The sequence below is a fragment of the Rattus norvegicus genome, chromosome 10 (assembly GCF_021556685.1).
Source record: "Rattus norvegicus strain SHRSP/BbbUtx chromosome 10, alternate assembly SHRSP_T2T, whole genome shotgun sequence".
Taxonomy (NCBI): domain Eukaryota; kingdom Metazoa; phylum Chordata; class Mammalia; order Rodentia; family Muridae; genus Rattus; species Rattus norvegicus.
The window spans coordinates 53513071-53534237 of record NC_141543.1 but is presented as its reverse complement, the minus strand read 5'-3'; the positions used below and the strand labels follow the sequence as shown (position 1 = coordinate 53534237).

Genomic DNA, 21167 nt, shown 5'->3' with positions numbered 1-21167 from the left:
CTCCAAATCTGAGATTGGTCCCCACTGACATTCAGCTGCCTCCTTTCCAGAGGACTTCCCTCCGCTGTCTTTTACCTGCTGTTCACACCACACCTGCTAAGCACTAGGTGGCGGCATTGAGCAACCATTAAACACTTTCTATCAAGGCCCAGGAAGAAATGAAATTGAATTGGAAGTTGGAGGAGTGAGGGTTAGTGACAGAGAAGGCCAATCGGTCCCTGGACTTCAACCTGCTCACAACCTCCATAAGCAGGAGTATGACATGACGTAAGCTGATAGGGCTGCGTGCTGAGGAGGTGCCCCCCAATAGCAGATACCTCCATGCCAGCTGGGGAGGAGCGGACCGGAGAACGCTGGGAATCCCTTCCCACCACCCTGTGTTAGAACCGTCTGGTTTTTACTTGCTTCCTTCTCTCAACCAGGTCGCCCCGTTCACCCAGAACAGAAATGTTGGGAGCTGACATGGACACGTGAGATGAGGCACACTTCTCCAGGATGACCCATGGGCTCCTCTGCCCTTCGCTGCCATTTTCAACCCTGCTGCCTCTTCCCTCCCCGCTGTTTTCCTCTCTCTTCCTCCCTCCTCCTTCCTCTCTCCCCACCCCGCTCTCTTCGAAGGAGAATTATATTCAGCTCTGTGGGTTGTTTTTAATGCATTCCAGATGCCAGAAGAAATCTTGGCCTGGGCTCAGCGTTCTTCTGACTTCGGGCCTCTCCCCCACCTACCTCCCTGTCTGACTCCCAAGGCCACAAGGAAAAAAAATCAGCCTAGCGCCATCTGCTGGCAGTTTCCAGAAGCTTAACGGGGGGCGGTTGGGGGTGGGGGTGGGGGACAGGAATAGTAAGTAAGGAGGATAACATGCTAACATGCTCCGTTGAAAGAATTCAGGTTATCTGGGAGAAAATGGTGTGCAAATCAGAACGCTTCAACCCTTGGACAGAAAGGGACTGAAGATTCACAGAGCATCTTGGATTCATTAACAACCTCACAGTGGTGGGGGGGGGGGAGGTGATAGTGGTGGTGATCGTGATGGTGCTTCTTCTTCTTCTTCTTCTTCTTCTTCTTCTTCTTCTTCTTCTTCTTCTTCTTCTTCTTCTTCTTCTTCTTCCTCTTCTTCTTCTTCTTCTTCTTCTTCTCCTTTTCTCCTCCTCCTCCTCTTCTCTTCTTTGTCATCTTCCTCTCCTCCTTTCTTCTCTTTCCTCTCTTCATTCTCCTTTTTCTTCTTCTTTGTCCCCCTCCTCCTTTCTTCTCCTTTTCCTTTTTTCTTTTTAATTACAGTCTGGGACCCAGCTGGGTGGTTTTTAACATCACATTCTTTGAAAAGCAAAGATTTTGGCATCTCAGTTTGTGTTTCCTGAAGGAAACTCAGAACTCTGTAAATTAACTTTTAAGTGTCCGGTCTGCTGACACCCAGTCAGTAGAAGAATTTAAATGAAAAACTCAGGAGACGAAAGCACCCACTGTAGTTAGGGAGATGTTATTGGAAGGGCTTTCAGGGTGGTATGGAAGCTGTGAATATAGTAGATTATGCCAGGTCTTAGAAATGGAGTCAAATCTCTTGGCAGTGGGGAAGTAAAAGGGCTGGGGAGGTCATGAGACAGCCAGGAATGAAGTCCCAATGCCAAGGAAGGAGGCCCAACCTGGGGCCGCATGAGTAGCATGAAAACCAGATCTGCCAGCTGTATGCAGCCCAAGCACAGTCCAAGCGCCACCAAGGCAGCCTGGCTGAGCATTCACTCAGCCTGGGCTGAGTATGCCAGTCAGCCCAGGACCAGGGACTGAGGGGCCTTGTGGCATGTGACTCTACCAGCCCACGGATTCTTATACAGGCGGAAAGGAAGGTCTTAACACGTAAAACGCTATGCCCTCTCTTCTGGCTAAAGACATCTTTGTCTTTGTCAGCTCCTGGGGTTTGGTGACACAGACAGAGCAGGCAGGAAGGAATGATTGGAGGCATAAGTAGAGTCCTGTGGCAAAGCCCTGAGACTTTGGTTTCTGAACAGGCTAAGATTCACTTGAGTAAGAAATGGAAAACCAAGGAGACTGTTGAAGGGCACAGGGGGAGCTTTCAGCTGAGATTTATGTTGAAGAGTTGAGGGGGAGAGAGTTAGATAGTTCTGGAAAGCAGTACCAATAACTAGGAGGAGGAAAATGCACTCCTTCTTGACAGGATGGATGCTGGAGATGAAACCCAGGGCCTTGCAATACTGAACAAGAAATCCACCACTAAGAGAGACCCAGTCCCAGAAAGTACACTTCTTTTATTTTTTTAAATATGTGTGTACACTTGTCTGTGCGAGCGCCACATACATGCACTACCCACAGAGACCAGGAGAGGGCGTCAGATCCCCAGAACTGGCATTTTAGTTGGTTGTGAGCTGCCACAGCAGGCACTGGGTACTGAGCCTGGGTCCTCTGCAAGAACAGCAAGTGCTCATAACCACAGAGCCTTCACTCTGACCCCCAGAAAATGTATTTAGTGCATATCAAATCACCTTTAAAATGGAGGGCAGTGATTCATGTCAGTGAGCTACAGTGGTTTGTTGTGCTTTGTAAAGGGTTTTGCTGCTCTCCCTTCACCTTCAGTGGCCTCTAGTAGGACTAAAACTGAGGAATTAATTCAATTGGCCATTTTTGAGGGGAGAAGAAGAGAAGAACTGCTACTCCTTTGAATCAACATCACGCATAGACTAGGCCACTGTTGTTACTTTAACAAAATGACTGAGACTGGGTACTTAAAAGAAAAAGGTTTATTTATCTCAAAGTTTTGGAGACTGGAAATCCAAACAGCATAGCATCTGCTCAGATGAGAGAATCTCTTGACCTCATCACTTCATGGAGACCTACATGCAAAAGGAAGAGAATGGCCACACAGGAAGCCAGAGCAAAGGAGAGGCCAGTTTGAGGACTGCCTAAGTATCACTGTCTAAAAACCCCACCATGTACTCATCACCACACCAAGAACCCAGATTCTAGCACATGGACCTTTGGGCAAGCCACACCCAACACCATACTGACATTCAATGCAAGTTAGTTCTCAGCATGGACTAGGGAATGGTAAGACATACTAGGAGCTGTAGCCTCGCACCTCTTGTTAGAATAAATGTGTCCCATCAAGCAGGAAAAACAGTCCCATGTCAGTTCCTTTATCAGGACACATCTGAGAATACTGGCCTGAGAGGTGTGGCTACTAGTGAGCCTCTGGGTGGAGTGGAAGCTTGGGTGGGGGACCAATTGGGGTAGTGTCTTACTTAGGGTCACTATTGCTGTGATGAAACACTATTACCAAAAGCAAGTTGTGAAAAGTTTATTTGGTTTACACTTCCCTGCCACTGTTCATCACCCCAAGTCAGAACAGGACCTCAAACAGGGCAGGAACGTAGGGGCAGGACCTGATGCAGAAACCATGGAAGAGTGCTGCTTACTGGCTTGCTCCTTATGGCTTGCTCAGCCTGCTTTCTTATAGCACCCGGGACCCATCAGCCTAAGAACAGTATCACCCATAATGGGCCCTTCCCCATCAACTGCTAATTAAGAAAATACCTCACAGGCTTGCCTACAGCCTGATGTCATGGAGGCATTTTCTCAGTTAAGGCTCTCTTCTCCAGTGGCTCTAGCTTATGTCAGGTTGACATAAAACTATATGGCACACTGCCAATCTTGGACAGTGATCCCCAGTGGTTAGATCATTTTGACCTGAGTCCCAGCACTGCTACTCCCACCCCGTGTGCATTTTATCTCTATGAGTGGACTCTATCTGTAGAAGGTCCTGAGACGTCAATCTGTGCTGGTGGAGACCAACCTGGGCTCCGGCAGCTGGTCCTGCTACACTTGGATTCCTTTGTCTGTGTTCCTGGATTAGCTCTGGAGACAGGAAACTAAGAATGTGGACAGCTGTGACTTTTGTCTGACTCCCACAGCCTTAATCAGCTCAGACCTATGTCCCTATCCCAGGTGTCCCAGGCCAAGATTGCAGCATCCTCCTCCAGTCCTGAGACACCCATGCCTTGTTCCAACCTGGTCAGGAGCTGTACCCTTGCCCCTTATGGAGCTAGGGATGCCACCCTGACTGTTCTGTTCCTTGTCTGGCCCCATGCCACTTCCCCAGCACTTCCTGTGGTACCCAAACCACTGCTGTGTCATTTAAACCACTCTATTACATTAAGTAGCATAGCTTTGGGACCAGGAAAATGACCTCAAAATAACCTAAATGAACAGGACAAGGTGTGGTTGCAGTGTTTGAAAATATTTCTGGACCTCTTTCTTAGCCGGGTCTTTGATGGCCATTCTCTCTCTCCCCTGTGTTCCTCTGACTCATTTCTAATGCAAAGCAACTATGCACCTCCATCAGGCTCTACATACATCACACACACACACACACACACACACACACACACACACACACACGTGTACACACACACACACTTGAACAAGAGAACATGTTTCTCCTTCCTTAATGACTCTCAAACTTAGTTTCTATTCAAACACACTCTCAGGCTGAAGGGTTAAGACAGCCTGAACTGATTCGAGATACATACACAGTAAGGTAAAAGTGTCCTCAAGTAACCTTTTAGAAGGAGCCCCCTATTTACCATCTTATGCATATGCATGAGTGAGTGGGTTATGATTAAAATCAGATGCATGTGAGAGGGCCATGCTCAGTGACCAAGGGTTTATGTAATCCGAGTCTGTCAGTCAAACCAGAGAACCACCCTCACTGTACCCCTTAGGAACTAAGCTCTTCCTCTTGAACCCCATAAAAGGAAGACAGCAATGGGGCCCTCAAGTGCTCCATCTTCAGAGGTGCCCCCTCTGGTCTGCACTACTGCTTCACTCTGAGGTCTTGCTACTTTTCCAAAGCGAGGCCCCTGCTGACCAGTATTAGCCCCAGCGTCCGTCCGTACAGTCACACAGTGTCCTAGCAACTGAGGAATGCTTGCCTTTTCCCCTCAGCTCGCTTCCTTGTGGACCAAAGCTGCTCTAACCTAGATTTCCCCTTGTGGAATCTCACTTATTAAACTTCTGTTTGGGCACAGCATGGTAAAACGCTGTTGCCCTCTGTAAATAAACACATAGCTACTGGGGATGTGTAACTGGGGTGAGCAAACATGGAAGGGCACAACTTTAAAAGCTGGTGGCCAGGATTCTGTCTGCCACTCTCTAGACCTGGCTTCAGAGTGGTTTTCATTAGTGGCTCTCCTCCCACTCTTGTGAGAATCACTCGCTAAACTGAGTGGAAAGAGTCTGGCACTAGCAGGTCAGGAGGCCCTGAAGGCTCCGGGTTGAGGCAGCATCAAGGTTTTATTGCTTGATTGTGGGTAGATTTGGGGAAGGGACAGCGAGAAGATGGTGATACACACATGGGAAGGCTTGAGACAGCCACTGCCTGCAGTGACCGATGCTCCTCAATTTAAGATGGGTATGAGATGAAAACATCAGGTCCAAATGGAATCTGATCCACCCAACCTGCCCATCACTGTAGCTTGGAAACACGGGACGCTTGAGTGTCAGCGCTTCCCCCTCAGGATCGTGGGCTGGGTGGGGGCTTTAGCTAAGCCCCACTGCCCATCATGAGAGGGGCTCTTAACTGAAAGTATGGTTTGTACTGAATGTATATCAGTTCCACACCACGATTCAGACTACACCCATCTGCAGTGAAGAACTATTTCAGAAAGCTGACAGATTCCAGCCACATTGAGCATCAACTCTGACTGCATCCACAGCCTTTCACTGGTGGTTTCTGCTGGGCCACACCTTTGCGGGTTTCCAGAGGGTGTTCTACCTCCCCACAACCCCCACCCCTGCCTATCAATATACCACTCACCTTTCATGTCTAATTCAGATTATCCAGTCCCCACCAAGAACCCTCTGGTTCTCTGGGGCTGAAGGAAGTACTCATTTCCTCATCCCACCCATCCTTGGCACTCTCCAGTGTCAGGTCATCTTATGTAGCTATGCCAAGGTCCCTGAGAGAACAGCCGAAGGGAAGAAGTATTTAATTTATCTGGGCTCACAGTCTCTAAGGGGAAAGGCCATAGGGCTCAGGTCCACTGATTCTGGTCTGTGGGAAGGCAAAAGGTCGTGGTGTTGGGAGCATAGGACTGAGGCTACTTACACAATGTCAAACAAGAAGCAAAGAGAACCCGGTGGGGATTGGGAAAATATATGACCCCCAGTGACCTTACCCAGTGACCTACTTTTTCCAGCTGGTCCTCTCCTCTCAAAGTCTCCGTAACTTCCCTAAACAGCACCACTAGATGGACTGCAACAACAGGTGAGCCTGTTGTTGGACATTTCCTATCCAAACCCAAACCGTAATACTGTCAGCTCTGTGCAGCTCTGTGTAGGCTGGCTCATAGATTCTCTCCAAGCCTCACCATGAAGACTGAGGCTCCCTGGGAGGAAAGAAAGCAGTGTTTCAAACAAACAGCATTGTTGGAGTTAAAAATGTGCCCCCACCCCAGACTCAGGTGTTTAAACACTTGGCCTCCAGTTGGCGGTACAATTTGAAAAAGTCACAGAACCTTCCAGAGGTGCAGCTTTCCTGGAGGGAGTAAACTGCTGGAGGTGGCTTGGAGGGCTCACAGTCCCATTGTACTTCCAGTTCACCTTCTCTGTTCGCTGTACAGATGAGAAGCCAGCTCTTAGGCTCCTGCTCTGGCCACCTGTGTCATGCTCCCTCTACCCCGTCTGTCACCAAAAGCCAAAATAAACTCTTCCATAAGTCACTTTTGATCACGCTGTTTTTCCACAGCGATATAATAACTAGTACACATGTCCATATATAACACAGCACGACATTCCTCAAGTTTGAGACTGTGACGTTATTTTATTACATTATTTTTGTTCTACGTCACTTATTCTGAGACAAGGTCTCACTATGTACCTAGTTCAGTGTCTTTAAACTCTTAATCCTACTGTCTCAGCTTCCTGAGAGCTGAGAGTACAGGCATGTGCTACCACAGCCAGCTTAAAAGGGACAAATGCTTGTCAGAACGAGGGACATGGGGCACTCTCAGCATGTATACGTTCTGGGCTTTAGGAAAGTGCCTAGTGTAGCCTCCCAGGGAAGCAGACAGGTAGAAAAAGATTAAGATGAGGGACCAAAGACTAGGGCAGGAGATTAAGATGTTGCCCTCTACTGGCTTCGGGAAAAGAAGTCTGAAGCTACTCCAGTCTTTGAGTTACCATTCTGACTCCAAATGGTCATGTGCCACCAAAAGCTGAGTCCCTCCCTTGAGTCCCCAGATTAAAAGATGAGATGATGCTTGCTTCCACTCACCAACTTCTAGAAACGTTTGATTTTTTTTTTTACAGATATATTTATCTTCCCGTAAAAATGAAACTGCGGAATCACTGGGTGTTTTTTATTTTCAAAAGGTGGAAGAGGCAACACGTGAGACCTTAACTCAGCAGCTTCCTGCAACTTATAACCAAAGAAACGGGGTCACAGACACTAATCAAAGGTTCCTGGTCCACACTGGAGACCTCCTGGCAAAACAGAAGAACAAACGTCCAAGAGCTCAGAAAACCACTGAGGCAGAGAGCTGTGGGCAACAGCAGCACAGACCCGCCAGTGCCTGTTATCCTGTTTCAGGGTGTGGTCTTGGAAGAGCATCCCTGATCTAAAGACAGGAGCTTTGCCCTGCTATTCTAGCTTTTGGAAATGTTGAGAATCTAACTCATTAAGTTTCTAGTTTCCAGGAACCCAAACAAACTCATTTAAGGAGCACATGAATGACGCAAAGTAGCCAGATACGCTCCTGTAGTTCAGCAGTATACGTGCCAGCACGTGAATGAACATGAACCAGATTGTAGAGAGCTTTAAAAACAGTGGTTTGTTTCTCCATCTCTTTGCTATAAACAGAAAGTTGTTTCTATCTTTTTCCAAATCAGAATGGCCTTGTTTATATTAATGCACTCACTCTAATGGCAAATTCACTGTTACACTCTTTACTTCCCCCTTTAAATTGCATATTGAAACTCTCTGGAAAATGCTAGATACTTGAAGGGTCTAATATGGTATTATTAAGTATTAGTATATTAGACTCTTTAGTCTCTCGTTTGTAAAAGTTGACCTGATATCTTTAATATGCAATATCAGAATTATAGAAAAGCCAAGAAGATTCGTGGTTGTAAATTGTGGCTTAATCTGTGGTTATTTAGACCGGTGGCTCTCCAGAGCTCACCTGGATTTCAAGTTCAAACACAGCCCACTGAGCCTTCTTCCTCCCCAGAGTTGCTGACCTCAGGAGGTGGGTGAGACACTGTCATTGGCCTCTCTAGGAACTTCCCCAGATGGTACTACAACCACTGGTCCTGAGAACCTGCTCTGAGACTCACTCACTAAGATGGCTACTGAAAGAGTCAGTGGGGACAGACCCAGAAGCTTCCTCATCCTTTTTTCTTGAGACATAGGTTGTTGGCATACTGAAGGGAGGGTGTAGAGGAGACTGTACCTGGGCAATGTGCCATGGAGCATGTTGACTGGGTGCATCTGTAAAGCTTTTCTCAACATCCTTCCTGTAACAGTTACATTATATTGCTGTGATTAAAAGCACCATGGCAGAAGCAGCCATGGGAAGAGTTTATTTTGTCTTATAGCTCCAGAGGGAGAGTCCATAATGCCAAAGAAGGTATAGCATCAGGAATCCAGAGAAGGAGGCTGAGATCACATCTTCAACCATAGCAAAGAGAAGGGGTCAGGGCTATAAACCTTCCCAGCCCATCCCAGTGACTTCCTCTAGCAAGGCTTCACCCCACAACTTCTCCAAATAGCAAAACTAACTGTAAACCACGTGTAAACCTGAGCTTCTGGGGATCACTTCTCAAATCATGGTATATCCTTAACGTCAGGCCTCAGACATATCCTGGCATGCTCTGTTGCTAATCCAGGAGCTATGAGACCTAGGTCCTTTGTTCTCCCTCCATCTGACCCTGGGCTTATATAGGGCCTCCCCTGAGAGAACTCAGTGGGACCAAGGCTACTGAGAGAATACAACAGTACCCATTCCCTCCAAAACCTTGCAATGTTTAGGAGTTCACAGGAAGGATTTTGTTGTCCTGCCAGGCTATCTGTTTCTTAATCCTCAAACTGTGAAGGGTCTTCCTCTCTGCTTGGATAAACTTTGTAGCTAGGTATCCTCAGTTTGTGTCCTGATAGACCCAAAGTAAGTTTAAAATGTCCTAAATCAGAACTGCATTTAATATGCCCAGCCTCCGAAATACTACAGCTGAGCCTTGCCTGCCTTCAACATGCCAGGGTGCTGCTACAGAGTGCCTACAGCTGGGCAAAACCCAGTTATCGTTGAAGTCTCTGAACACAGGCAGCAGGACAGAAATGTGAGTTGGCTTTTGCACCATCACGAAGCAAAGCAATAGAAAACCAAACCATTTGTACTTCTGTGTCTACAGAGTCATGTGCATTCTAAAGTCTGGAGAAGACAAAAGATACATTTTTATTAATGTGGTATATCTCAAACCAGGGGACAGTGACTCATACCTCCTGCTTCTGACTCCTGAAGCAGCCATTATGCTTCAGGTTTACTGCTTGGGTCCAAATCTAACCAAACCTAACCAAACCATGGAACGATACCCAAGTAGGGGCTGCACCAAACCAAAAGGGAGATGGTCCACACATCCCATGGCACTCTCCCTCCCAGAAGGCTAATGGAGTGCGGGCAGTGGGCTCAGTGGGACCTCATGGAGATGCACTGCTCCCCCTGGGCCTTCGTTTCTTTCTCTCCAAAGCTAGGGTGCTAAATTCCATTAGATGAGAAGCCCCTTCGGCCCTGAGCCAGAAGCACAGTAACTTTCTGTTCTTTCACACGCCACGCCTGGGGCCCCTCTTCTCTGCACTATGCTGGGAACGTGCCCTCTCATCACATTCGGGAAGGAGGGGAGTGTCTAGGGCCCAGAAATGCTGTGAACAGTCTCTAGGCAACCAAGGCGGACTTCAGAATATACAGTCAGTCTCAAATGGCAAGGCGCTTAGACAATGTTGCATTGTGGTGTTTAAAAACATGCATTTTTAAGAGCCCGGGCTTACTGATTCAGCAATCTGGGACATTCTCAAGATGCTAAAAATACCCCCCAAAAGTGAACTGAATTTTAAACTGTGCTTTAAAAATGTTCTTTGTGGAAACAATTGAGTGTTTCTTCTTTGAGAGTTATCTGTTTCCTGCATTTAGATGGTCACTGGAATTGCACAAGCCTCAGACGGGGGTCAGGTGAACATCATGACGGGAAAGGCTTTTTTTTTTTCAATCCTTGTTTCCATAGCAGGGGACAGAAACTTTTTAAGTTTAAATCTCTTAAATGATTTGCATTTTCGAGCACTGAAGCACGGTGTTCTTTTCCATCTGAAGGTTCTCTATGGCTGTCAAACAACAAGACAAAGGGCATCCGCGTTGTCAACCAGGAACCAAATTCGTGTCAGCCAAGTACTTAGTTTCTGATATTGCTTGGCTTCCCATAGCAAGACCGGAACTGCGGGCTCATCAACGATCAGAATCACTCCCATCAAAAGGAAAGCTCAGGGTTACCTCTGGGATCTTAACTCTCTGTAACAGTGATGGCTGCTTTCCTTGTTAACACAGTCTAGAATGACTCTGGGAGACAGTCTTGATGAGGGAGGGACGGTCTATGTCAAGGTGACCAGGGGGCATGGCTGGGTGGGGGGTTGACTATCTTAGCTGTCCTGAGAAGATGCCATTGCCTGGGTTTAAGAGTAGAGAGAGAGAGTTGAGAGTATGAATGTGTCCATTCCTTCCCCTCTCTGCTCTGACTAAGTGTGTGACTAGCTGTTTCAAAGTCCTGCTGCCTTGATTTCCCCCACAATGATGGGCTATATACCCCAGAACTGTGAGCTGAAATTAACCCTTCCTTCTGAGTTGCCTTTCTCAAGTCACTGTGTCACAGCTACTGGAAGAAACCAGAAGGTAACTTCTCCCTAGTCCCTACTAATGTACACTTGCAGATATAAGGAAGGCAAATTTCCACTATAGCAAAGTAAGACTGAGTCGGGTAAGAGAGAAGCTAGATGCACAAAGTTTCTAAGATGGTTTTTTCAATGAGCCCTGAATCCAAGACCCAATAGTAAAGGAGGCAAACAGACCTTGTAGCAACCATGACCAAAACCCTGCATAGTTGGTAGCTTTTATACTGGAAGTGGTGGTTTGGTTTGGCTTAGATTGATTGACATAGAATGTTGATATATAGCCCAGGCTGGCCTCAAATTTGCTATCCTCTTGCCTCAGCCTTCCGAGTATTAGAATTACAGACATGTATCAGTTAACTCTTCTTGTAACCACGACAAAATTCCTGGTACAAACAAGTTAAAGAGAAGAAGGCTTTATTTTGGCTTATGGTTTCTATCCATAGAGCTTATCCCACAGATTCTGGGCCCACGGTGTAACAGAACATCCCAAAGGACACATTTGAAAACATTAAGAAAATGTGGCTATAGTTGGGTGTGGCAGCAGGCACCCATAACACCAGCACTGTGGCACCCAAAGTGGAGGAACCCAAGCCTGAAGCTATTTCAGAAAGGAAAAAGAAAGAAAATAGAAAATAAAAGATACTATTGATCCTAACAACAAAAAAAAATAAAAAGCTAGCAATAAGACCTAACAAAGAGATGAAAGGTCTTTGTGGGAAAACTTCCATTATTGATAGAAATCAAGGAACGGAGAGTCACAGTTGTTATGGATCAGAGGGTTCGATACTGCAAACATGGGACCTTCCATCAACTCACGGTTTCAACTGAGTTGTGAGAGAAGCCAACAGGGTTCTTCAGTCTTTAACAAAGTTGATTATAAAATGTATATAGAAGAATGAAAAATGATAATGATTCTAAAGTCTACATTCTAATGCCAGGCTTGAGAGATGTTTCTTACAGAGTATTTTACCCCTCCTCCAGAGGCTGGAGAAATGGCTCAGAGGCTAAGAGCACTGGCTGTTCCTGCAGAGGACCTGGGTTCAGTTCCCAGCAGCCACAGAGCAGCTCACAGTCATCAGTAACTCCAGTTCCAGGGGCTCCAATGTCCCTTTCTGTCCTCCACAGGCACCTGACACACGCACTCTACACATAGATAATTTAAACAATGTACTCATACACATACAATTTTTAAATCTGAAAAAAAATTAATTAAAAGAGATCTCTGTTGATTTAGTGTGCTGTTGGATGTTCAAACAGGGGAACAGAACGAAAACGTGAGCCCAGACACAGACGCTGTTGTGTTTTCCAAGAAGAAAAAGAAGTCAGAAATATGTTTGGTGGAGGTACGGTATGGTGTGGGAAAGGGGGTGCCTCTGCAGGCCATGCTAAGGCATCCCTTCCCCCTGAGGTACCAGGCACATGATGGTATAGTATAGAATAGAGTTTATTCAGGGCATGGGAAGGAGAGTTGAGGGAGAAGAGACAGAGAAAGGCAGAGGAGGTGGGTAGAGGAGTAGAGGAATAGAGGCCAGCCATGAGCACTTAGAGATGGGTGGTGGGGGATTAGGAGAGAAGGGTCAGTGAGGAAAGAGGAGGGTAAGGTAGCAAGAGGAGAAGGAGAGTGAGGAGGGGGCAAGCAGCCCCTTTATAGTGAGTCAGGCAAACCTGGCTGTTGCCAGGTCAGCCTAGACGAAATGCCAACAGACACCCATGCAGTATGTGTATGACAGAGCCAATGTAGGTGATCGATGTGGGAAGAACAGATGCTTCAGCAATGGACTATTCTTATGAAAAATGACAGGAAACTAGACGTTGTGCCAGCCAGCCATGTTACTGCCATGATGCTATGTTACAAATCTTAACAAAGTCAACTGACATATTTCAAGACAGATACAGCCCACACTATATGTCTCTTATATTAATTTATTTGAGATAAAATAGGGTCTCTCTAGGTAGCCCTGACTGTCCTGGAACCCACGCTATAGAACAGGCCAGCCTCAAACTCACAAAGGTTCTTCCTGCTTTGCCCCTGGCGTGTGGGAGATAAAGATGTGCAGCACAGAGCCAACGCCAAGCATCTCTCATATTCTGAGCTAACCTGTACGGAGCACTGGCCGCCTGGGGCGAGCACCTCCATGTCGCAGGTGAAGAACCCAAGAGGATAAACCATACATTCACTGTATGTGTGCCGTACGTTATCCTGCCATCCAAAGCAAGTCAGTTCAGGTAAGTTTGCAGGCCGAAGTTTGAAGCTCTCAGGCATGATGTAGAGAATACAGTCTTAGAGCAAGAGATTCCCAGATATGACAGATAAAAAACAAACCATATGAGACTGATAGCCTCAATGTTCATCAGAGTGTCAAGATACTCTGCAACTGGTATCGACAGCAAAGAATTAATATTTAGAATACATAAAATGTCCCTCTAAACGTATAAGAAAAAATGGCCCTGTGCACACTGGGAATTTACCAGAATGACTCTGGATATTAGCAATATCCACTATTCATTTAAGGTGCTAAGCAAACTGTACCTGGGGAAAGGTAAAATGTAACTCTAGCTTCGTACTGTGTGTAAATACATTCTAGATTATTTTCAAAGCAGAATAAGAAAAGCAACATTTTGTAACTTGGAAGAAAATGTATCATAATCATCTAGGAAAGTGTTTTAAATTAATACTGAAAAATCAAGTGAAAAGGAAAAGTCTACAAATTTGGCTACATTTTAAAAAAATTTACTTAAGACACCCAGTGAATAAAGTTCAAGTCCTGGAGCCCACAGGTGGAAGGAGAGAACTGGACTCCTGGCAACTGTCCTCTGACCTCCACAAGCTAGTTAGTGCGCTCTCGCTCTCTCTCTCTCTCTCTCTCTCTCTCTCTCTCTCTCTGTCCCTCTCTGTTTCTCTCTGTCTGTCTCTGTCTCTCTCTCTGTCTCTCACTGTCTCTCTCTCTGTCTGTCTCTCTGTCTCTTTCTGTCTCTCACTATCTCTCTCTCTCTGTCTCACTGTCTCTCTGTCTCTCACTGTCTCTCTCTCTGTCTCTGTCTCTGTCTCTCTCTCTCTCACACACACACACACACACACAAAAGAGCGCATGCACAGTTAATTAACTAAAATATAATAAAAAAATTTTAAGGACACTCTGAACAAAGTTAAAAGTAAATTTACAGACTAGAAAAACGTATTTTTAATTCTTGTGACATGTCCTGTACACACAGGAAAGCACTGTGCCGAGTGAACCTGACACTCTCTGAGAACATGTAGTTGTTTCCTACAGTTGCAGCAGAGAAGAGTGGGGACGTGTACATCTGTGCACACATGAACATGGTCTTGTGAACCCCACACTTTGCAGCTGCAGCTCCTGTGACTTAGTATGTCCTTCTTTACTCCAAGAGTCTGTGAAAAAATGTCCTGAAATTTTGCATTCCCCTCCTTGACACTTCTCTGACTCTTTCTCCCTTTCTTTCTTTCTCCCTTTCTTTCTCTTTTTTCTTTCTTTCTCTTTCCTTTTGTTTATTTGATTTATTTGCTTGTTTATCTAGGTTTTTGAGATAGGAACTCTCTGTGTAGCCCCTGGCTGGCACTCACTCTGTAAACCAGGCTGGCTTTGAGATCTGCCTGTCTTTGCCTCCCAAATTCTGGGGTTAAAGGTGTGTGCCACCTCTGCATGGCTTTCTGATTTGTTTCACACCACCTATTGGACACCAAGGACCCCCAGAAATGCTTTACTCTCAGTCTGAGCTCTCCTTGCTTTTTTAGACAATCTGCAACAGCCACAGGCCAACTCTGTCCTGGGTTTTCCTTCTGGACACGGGTGACTGACTGCCAAACAATCTCACTGCAGTCTCAGGTAACGAGTGAGAAACGTGGGTTCTAGGAGGCTATGGTATGACGCGATCCCAGGGAGATCCCAAGATGTGTTTCCACTCATCTTAACTGCAAAGGGATGTCTTTCTCTTTGATGCAGAGGGACAAGGTATGTAATTAAGTGCTTAAGATGTGTTGGTTTAAACAAGAATGGCTCCCAGAGGCTCTTATGATTGAATGCTTGGTCTCCAGTCGATGGAAGGATTATGAGGTGTGGCCTTGTTGGGGGAGGTGTGTCCACTGGTAATGGGGTTTGAGGTTTCAGAAGCCCACAAGCCCAGCATGTCTCCTCCTCCTCCTCTTCCTCCTCCTCCTCCTCTTCCTCCTCCTCCTCCTCCTCTTCCTTTTCTTCTTCTTCTCCTCCTCTTTCTCCTCCTCCTCCTTCTCCTCCTCTTTCTCCTCCTCTTCCTCCTCCTCCTCTTCCTCCTCCTCCTCTTCCTTTTCTTCTCCTCCTCTTTCTCCTCCTCCTCCTTCTCCTCCTCTTTCTCCTCCTCCTCCTCCTCCTCCTCCTCTTCCTCCTCTTCTCCCTCCCTCCATCCCTCCCTCCCTCTCTCTCTCTCTCTCTGCCTGTGGACCAGGATATAAAGGTCTCAGCTACTGCTCCTGCAGCATGCCTGTCTGCTTCCTTCAATGATAATCATGAACCCTGTGAAATTGTAAGCAAGCCCCTAATTAAATGCTTTCTAAGAATTGCCTTGGCCATAGTGTCTCTTCATAGCAATAGAACACTGAACACTAATATCCCTCGGTTGTCTGAGGGATATTTCCACCCCAAATGGGTAATGTCCACAACCCCATCTGCTGTCTCAGAAAGGGCAGCCTGACCTCAAAAGAGTTAACACTGTGGCTACAGACACTCTCAGATCCACAATTACACGCTGATCTAGCCTAGGGTTAGTTCTGATGTAGATGACAAGGGAGACCCCTGCTGCCAGTGTCTAGACACCTGTGTCAATGTTGCAATCATTGGCTGTTGGATGGCTAATCAAACAATAGTGGGGTAGATTATGTTAACTTCATCAAAGAGATTATATACCCCGGTTGGTATAGTACTTCAAACCTATAATCCTAAAAAACTTGAGAGATGAGGCAGGGTTGCCACAAATTCAAGGCTAGCCTGGACTACAGAATCAAAGTCTGTCTTAAAAGGAAGTTAGCCCAGTTGTACGGGTAGATCTGGCCAGCTGAAGGCTTGAAAAACAAGAGACTCCTTTTCCTGAGGAAGAGTTGTCCCTGAGGCTGTAACAGGCAGTTCCCAAGGCTAGCCTACCACTTGGAATTTGCCAACTTCCATTATCACTAAAGTCAAACCCTTGATCTAAACCTATGTTCGAATATCTCCCTGGGGAACTCTAATGTGAGGAGACAGGCAGTTCCTAGGTGCTATAGGTTAAGGAGACCTTGTATGCAGTGCTTAATGGTATTGACCTAGGGCAGATTGTAAAGATAGGAATCTTAGCTCCATCTAGTCTGGCTGTCCCATGACCTTGGATCAATGCCTCTAAACCTGTGACTCCTCCTGGAGTCACTGTGAGAGGAGTCAGAGAGGTGTTTTGCTCATGAACACACAGCTGGTAGATAGGAAGCCCGCATTTAACCTCAGCTCTGTCTGCTCATGCTCTTGTCCCTTGAGGTCTTTCTCAACACTTGCTACAGACACCGTACGGTGTTACTGCTTGGATAACCGAGACGTCCTGAACTCTGCAGCCTCGGCTCTGTCAGTCCCAAGGTGACATTCTGCTTCGTGGCAACCCACTGGCCTCCATGCCGACTCTTCCTAAACTTCCCATGCTGCTTACCTTCCCTTTCCCTGTGGGAGCCCCAGCTTCACCTGTCTCTACTTACATGACCCTGGAAAAACTGCGGACCCTCCAGCCAGTCTTCTCACTTTCCAACGGAGACCTTGGCAATATCAGAGAAGAAGCCATACAGCTCCTCGCGCCTCTGTCTGAAGTGCCTCAAGGGACAGGTGCTTTGCTATACGTTCCCAAGTGGGGTACTTTGTCGCTGTGACACTAGTCACTCAGCATCTATCCATCAGTTAACACCGATTTCAACTGACTGAACAACAGGAGGAATGGATTTAGCACTGCATCATTTGAAGGCAAACTAGGAAACTCCACAGTTGCCAGTGTAGACCTAGCAACTGGCTGCTGAAGTAATTAGCAGGTCCATGTACAGCATACGTTGGTATACTGCCATCTAGTGGACCAAATGCGAGTTACACAAAGAGAAACCAGCCTGCCGTGACAGAAATAATCCCAGAGCTGTTTAAAACTGCAAAGATCGGGCACATTCAGGGTGGAATGGCCTTAGACGGAGTGTAAATTAAAAAATATAATAATAATAACAATAATTATTATTATAATTATAAGTATAAGTATAAGTATAATGATAAACTCGAAGACGTTACCAAGTTTCAACTGCTGTCAGAGAACAACTGCTGCCAGAAAGCAGGATATGTTTCCACTATAAAAATAATTAAGAACAAACAGCTATAGTAAACTCCCAGCTCATATCCTAGGATCTCACAAAATCCTTACAGGGACCATTGATTTGGACTGAGCCCTCCTCTACTCACACTCTTAAATGGGAAAAAAAAAAATCAAGTCGGAGTGCCTCCTGCCAGCAATCCGGACCAAGCTATACTTACCTCTGACCCTCTGTGAAATCAGGGAAGTTAGGCGATGCCTCTGGTCACCAGGCATAAGCTTCACAATCAATCTTTCTTCCCGTTTTCTTCAGCATTTTAATTCTACCAAGTGCTTGTGTTAAGAGCAGAGCATGCCAGACCTCTTCTCATCCTGAAGGCTGCCCACCTCATAACTTACATGTGTGTTTTGTGCACTTTTTTTTCTTTTTTCTTTTTTTCAGAGCTGGGGACCGAACCCAGGGACTTGCGCTTGCTAGGCAAGCGCTCTACTGAGCTAAATCCCCAACCCCGTTTTGTGCACTTTTTACCATCCCTAACTTGTGTTAAGCAAACTAAGAACTAAGGTCCCCATCCTTTCCCATAACTGACTGTTTTGCTCCACGTGGAGCCTCTGTGCTTTGTCCTGGGTCAGAATTAGAACCCAAGGTGAGCGACTCACCTAGGGGTTGGATTTTCTGAGCTCTGGCACCTAAGGAACAGTTTCCCGTTCTACTTATACGACCAACAGTGACTGATCATTGTGGGCTTGGAATTGCACTGACCGTCTTACAAAGATCCTGTTCAATCCTCAGGAACTATTCCTCTGTAAACACGAAGGACTCAGCCTCCTGCCTCACCGGAAGCACTCTGCTGATTTGCAAAGAGTCTCAATCAAGTGGAAATGTGGATCCAGTCTTCATGATTACATTTTGCTTAATTCAACACCCTCTGCTCACTAGTGATGCTGAGTGGAGGGAATGATTCGCAGATGTGGGCTGAGGAAAGCACTATGTTAGGCATGGGCCAGGGCACACTCTATCCAGATGTACAGTGATTGCCGCAGCTTAGGACTGTCAGCAGGGACATCCCCCTTTAGTTTCTAACTTTAATTGTAGTCTTCCCTCTTGCCCTTACCAGGCTAGCTAAAGGCTAGCAACTCTAGTGATCCATTCAGCTGGGATTGATGGTTTTGACTGTTTCTTCGTCCTTCACTCACCCACATTAGCTATGAATGACTTCCATAAGTCTTGGTGTTCTACGGTGACCATCAGTGATTTCTCTCCCCTTCCAGGAAGCTGCAGAACTGGTGGCGAGGGCTGCTTTCACAGGTGGTGAAAGCCAGCTTTCACAGGAGCTAGTCTGCTCTATCAGTGCTGCCAGGATTTGACACAGGGGGAGTCCCACTAGTCCCACAGGGGTCTGGAGATCATTACACTATCCCAAAGTTAGCTCAGCTGGATATGACCTGCAAGTATATTTAATTTGGCTTCATGTTTTTCTCCCTTTTAAATTGAATCTATATTTATTTAAAGGTCAGATTTCATATTAATTCTCCATTCCTCTTGAGAACCTGAAAGTCCTAGTGCCGTGGTCCCACAACTGTGACAACAAAAGGCTGGAGGTGCAAAGCTTCTTATCAACCTAGATGGGACTTGGGCTTAGCAGCTCTCCACAATCAAAGTCTTTATGGCCCCACCTGAACAGTGTGACCTTGCAGGAAGGGACAAGGAATCCAGCTTCTTTCTTTGGAATAGGGCACGGCATCAAACAATGAAAAGTTGCTGAACCGAGACTTTTTAGAAAATGTCTTCTAGGGCCAGTGAGTCAGCTCAGTGAACGAAGGTGCGAAGTCCAGTGGTGTGAGTTCGATCCACGGTACACACGGGATGGAAGGAGTGAACCTTCCAAGTTGTCCTGCGACCTCCACAGGGGCACATGCAAGCACCAAGTAAATACAATAATTAGTATTTTTATTTTATTATTATTTTATTTAGTATTTTTTAGAGTTTTCTGACTATTCTATTGGTTATGCAACTGTGCTGGCCAAGCAGGCTGTTCTGCTATGCAGTGTTTGCCGGGCTACAGTAACCATTAACCAGGAAGCCAACAGGTTCATTCTACACAGGTTTGGGGGTGGGGGGGGTGTTTGTTTGTTTTTCTTGCTAGCACTCTGGTCCCACTGAACCAGGAAGGGGGACTCTGTTGTCCAGTCTCCACAGCTGCCTGAGGCCCCACCACCTTGCTACCATAAGGAACGAAAGACTGGAGAATCAGTGACATAGCCAGCCATTTCACTCCAATCTCATTAGCCACAAAGACACAACCCCAACTAACCAAGGGGCCTGAGAAATGACAAATGGGGTCCCTGGTAAGCAGACTGTCTCTTGGTGATTATTTTGCTTTGCTTAGCCTTGGCTATAAATCTTAACAGGGAGTTACATGGTACACAGCGGTCCTTTCTTTCCTCCCGCTTGAGGTTATAGGGAAATATCACTAAACACTAGGAGGACCCAAGGTTACAATGCAGGCACACACTGTGATGGAGTCTGTGTGCCTTCACTGCTATGCACACCTCTATTCACATGTGAGTCAAGGAGCTGACACCAGGGTCTGAGGACACAGCCATGCTCTCAGTCCTGCGGTGGCGCCCACTCCAGCCATCGCATCCTGGCTGATGGGGACGGTACAAAGAAGCCACCACTTACGGCAACCTCTCTTGGACCCTTTCTCAACTGTGATGCAGTGGCTAAGCACGGCAGCTTGTTTAGCATGCGGTGTAGGGAAGCCAAGAAACCCACCTGTTCACCACACTGAACTCAGGGGGAATCACCCTTTGGTTTGCCACTGGGGCCTTCTAAGGAGTGGGTGGACACCTGCTTCCTTCTCCCCAGGGAAGGAATTCTCAAAACATCAGACAGAAGGATGAACATGAGAAGGGGATGAGGATGTCTTAGCCCTGGTTCCTAGAAGTGTTTCCACTGGCCAGAACCAGGTCACGTGGCCACACCAAGTCTCACTGAGGAAACGTAGGAATCCGTTGCCATGTTCTAGCTGGGAAGGAAAAAACTCAGAGGGGAAAACTAAATAGTGTGTGGGGGTGGGGGGCAGGGTGCACCTCTGGTGACTGGGGTGGGGGGTGGGGTGCATCTCTGGTGACTAGCTGGAGGCCTGGGACTGGAGAGGATATGGGCAGTCTGTGGGGTGACTCTAGCTGAGATTCCTACCAGAGGGGGATATGGAGAATAAAAGTGGCCACCTCCTGTGGCCAGGCAGGGAGGGGGTCATCAATCCACCCACAAACCCTTTAACCCGAAGTTTGTCTTGATTACAAGATGTGCAAGGATAAAGATGGGGCAGAGACTGAGGGAAGAGCCATCCAATGACTGCCCCAACGGGAGACCATCCCATGTGAGAGTCACCCAACACTATTAATGATGCTCTGCTAAGCCTGCAGACAGGAGCCTAGCATAACTGTCACCTGAGGGGCTTCATCCGGCAGCAGATGGAGATAGATGCAGAGACCACAGTCAAACATCAGTCGGAGTCCAGGGAGACTTGTGAAAGTGTGGTGCATAGAAGTAAACAAGAAGGAGAGGTCAAGGACACCATAAGAAGACCCACAGAGTCAACTAACCTGGGACCACAGGGGCTCAGAGAGCCCGGGGCACCAACCAGGGAGCATGCAGGAGCTGGACCTAGACCCCTACACATTTGTGGCAAATGTACAACCTTTCTTCATGTGGGTCTCCTAACAAGTTGAGTGGGGACTATCTCGGTTCCTTCCCATTAGATCCCCTTCCCCCTACCTGGACTGCTGGGTTGGGCCTCAGTGGGAGAGGATGTGTCCTGCTGGGACTAGATGTCCCATGGTAGTACCCAAGAGGGGCTCACCTTCTGACAGCGGGAAGAAGGATTTGTAAAGATGGGACTAGAGGATTGGAGAAAGGAGGGC

General features: G+C 46.8%; 1 long non-coding RNA gene across 1 annotated transcript; it reads right to left on the bottom strand.

Moving 5' to 3' along the window:
• Window positions 1-19176: 19176 nt before the first annotated feature.
• LOC148002910 (uncharacterized) lies at window positions 19177-21167 on the bottom strand. Its single transcript, XR_015631705.1, has 2 exons — window positions 21107-21167; window positions 19177-20769 (listed from the first exon to the last, which is right to left on the bottom strand). It is a non-coding gene; the product is annotated as an uncharacterized LOC148002910 (long non-coding RNA).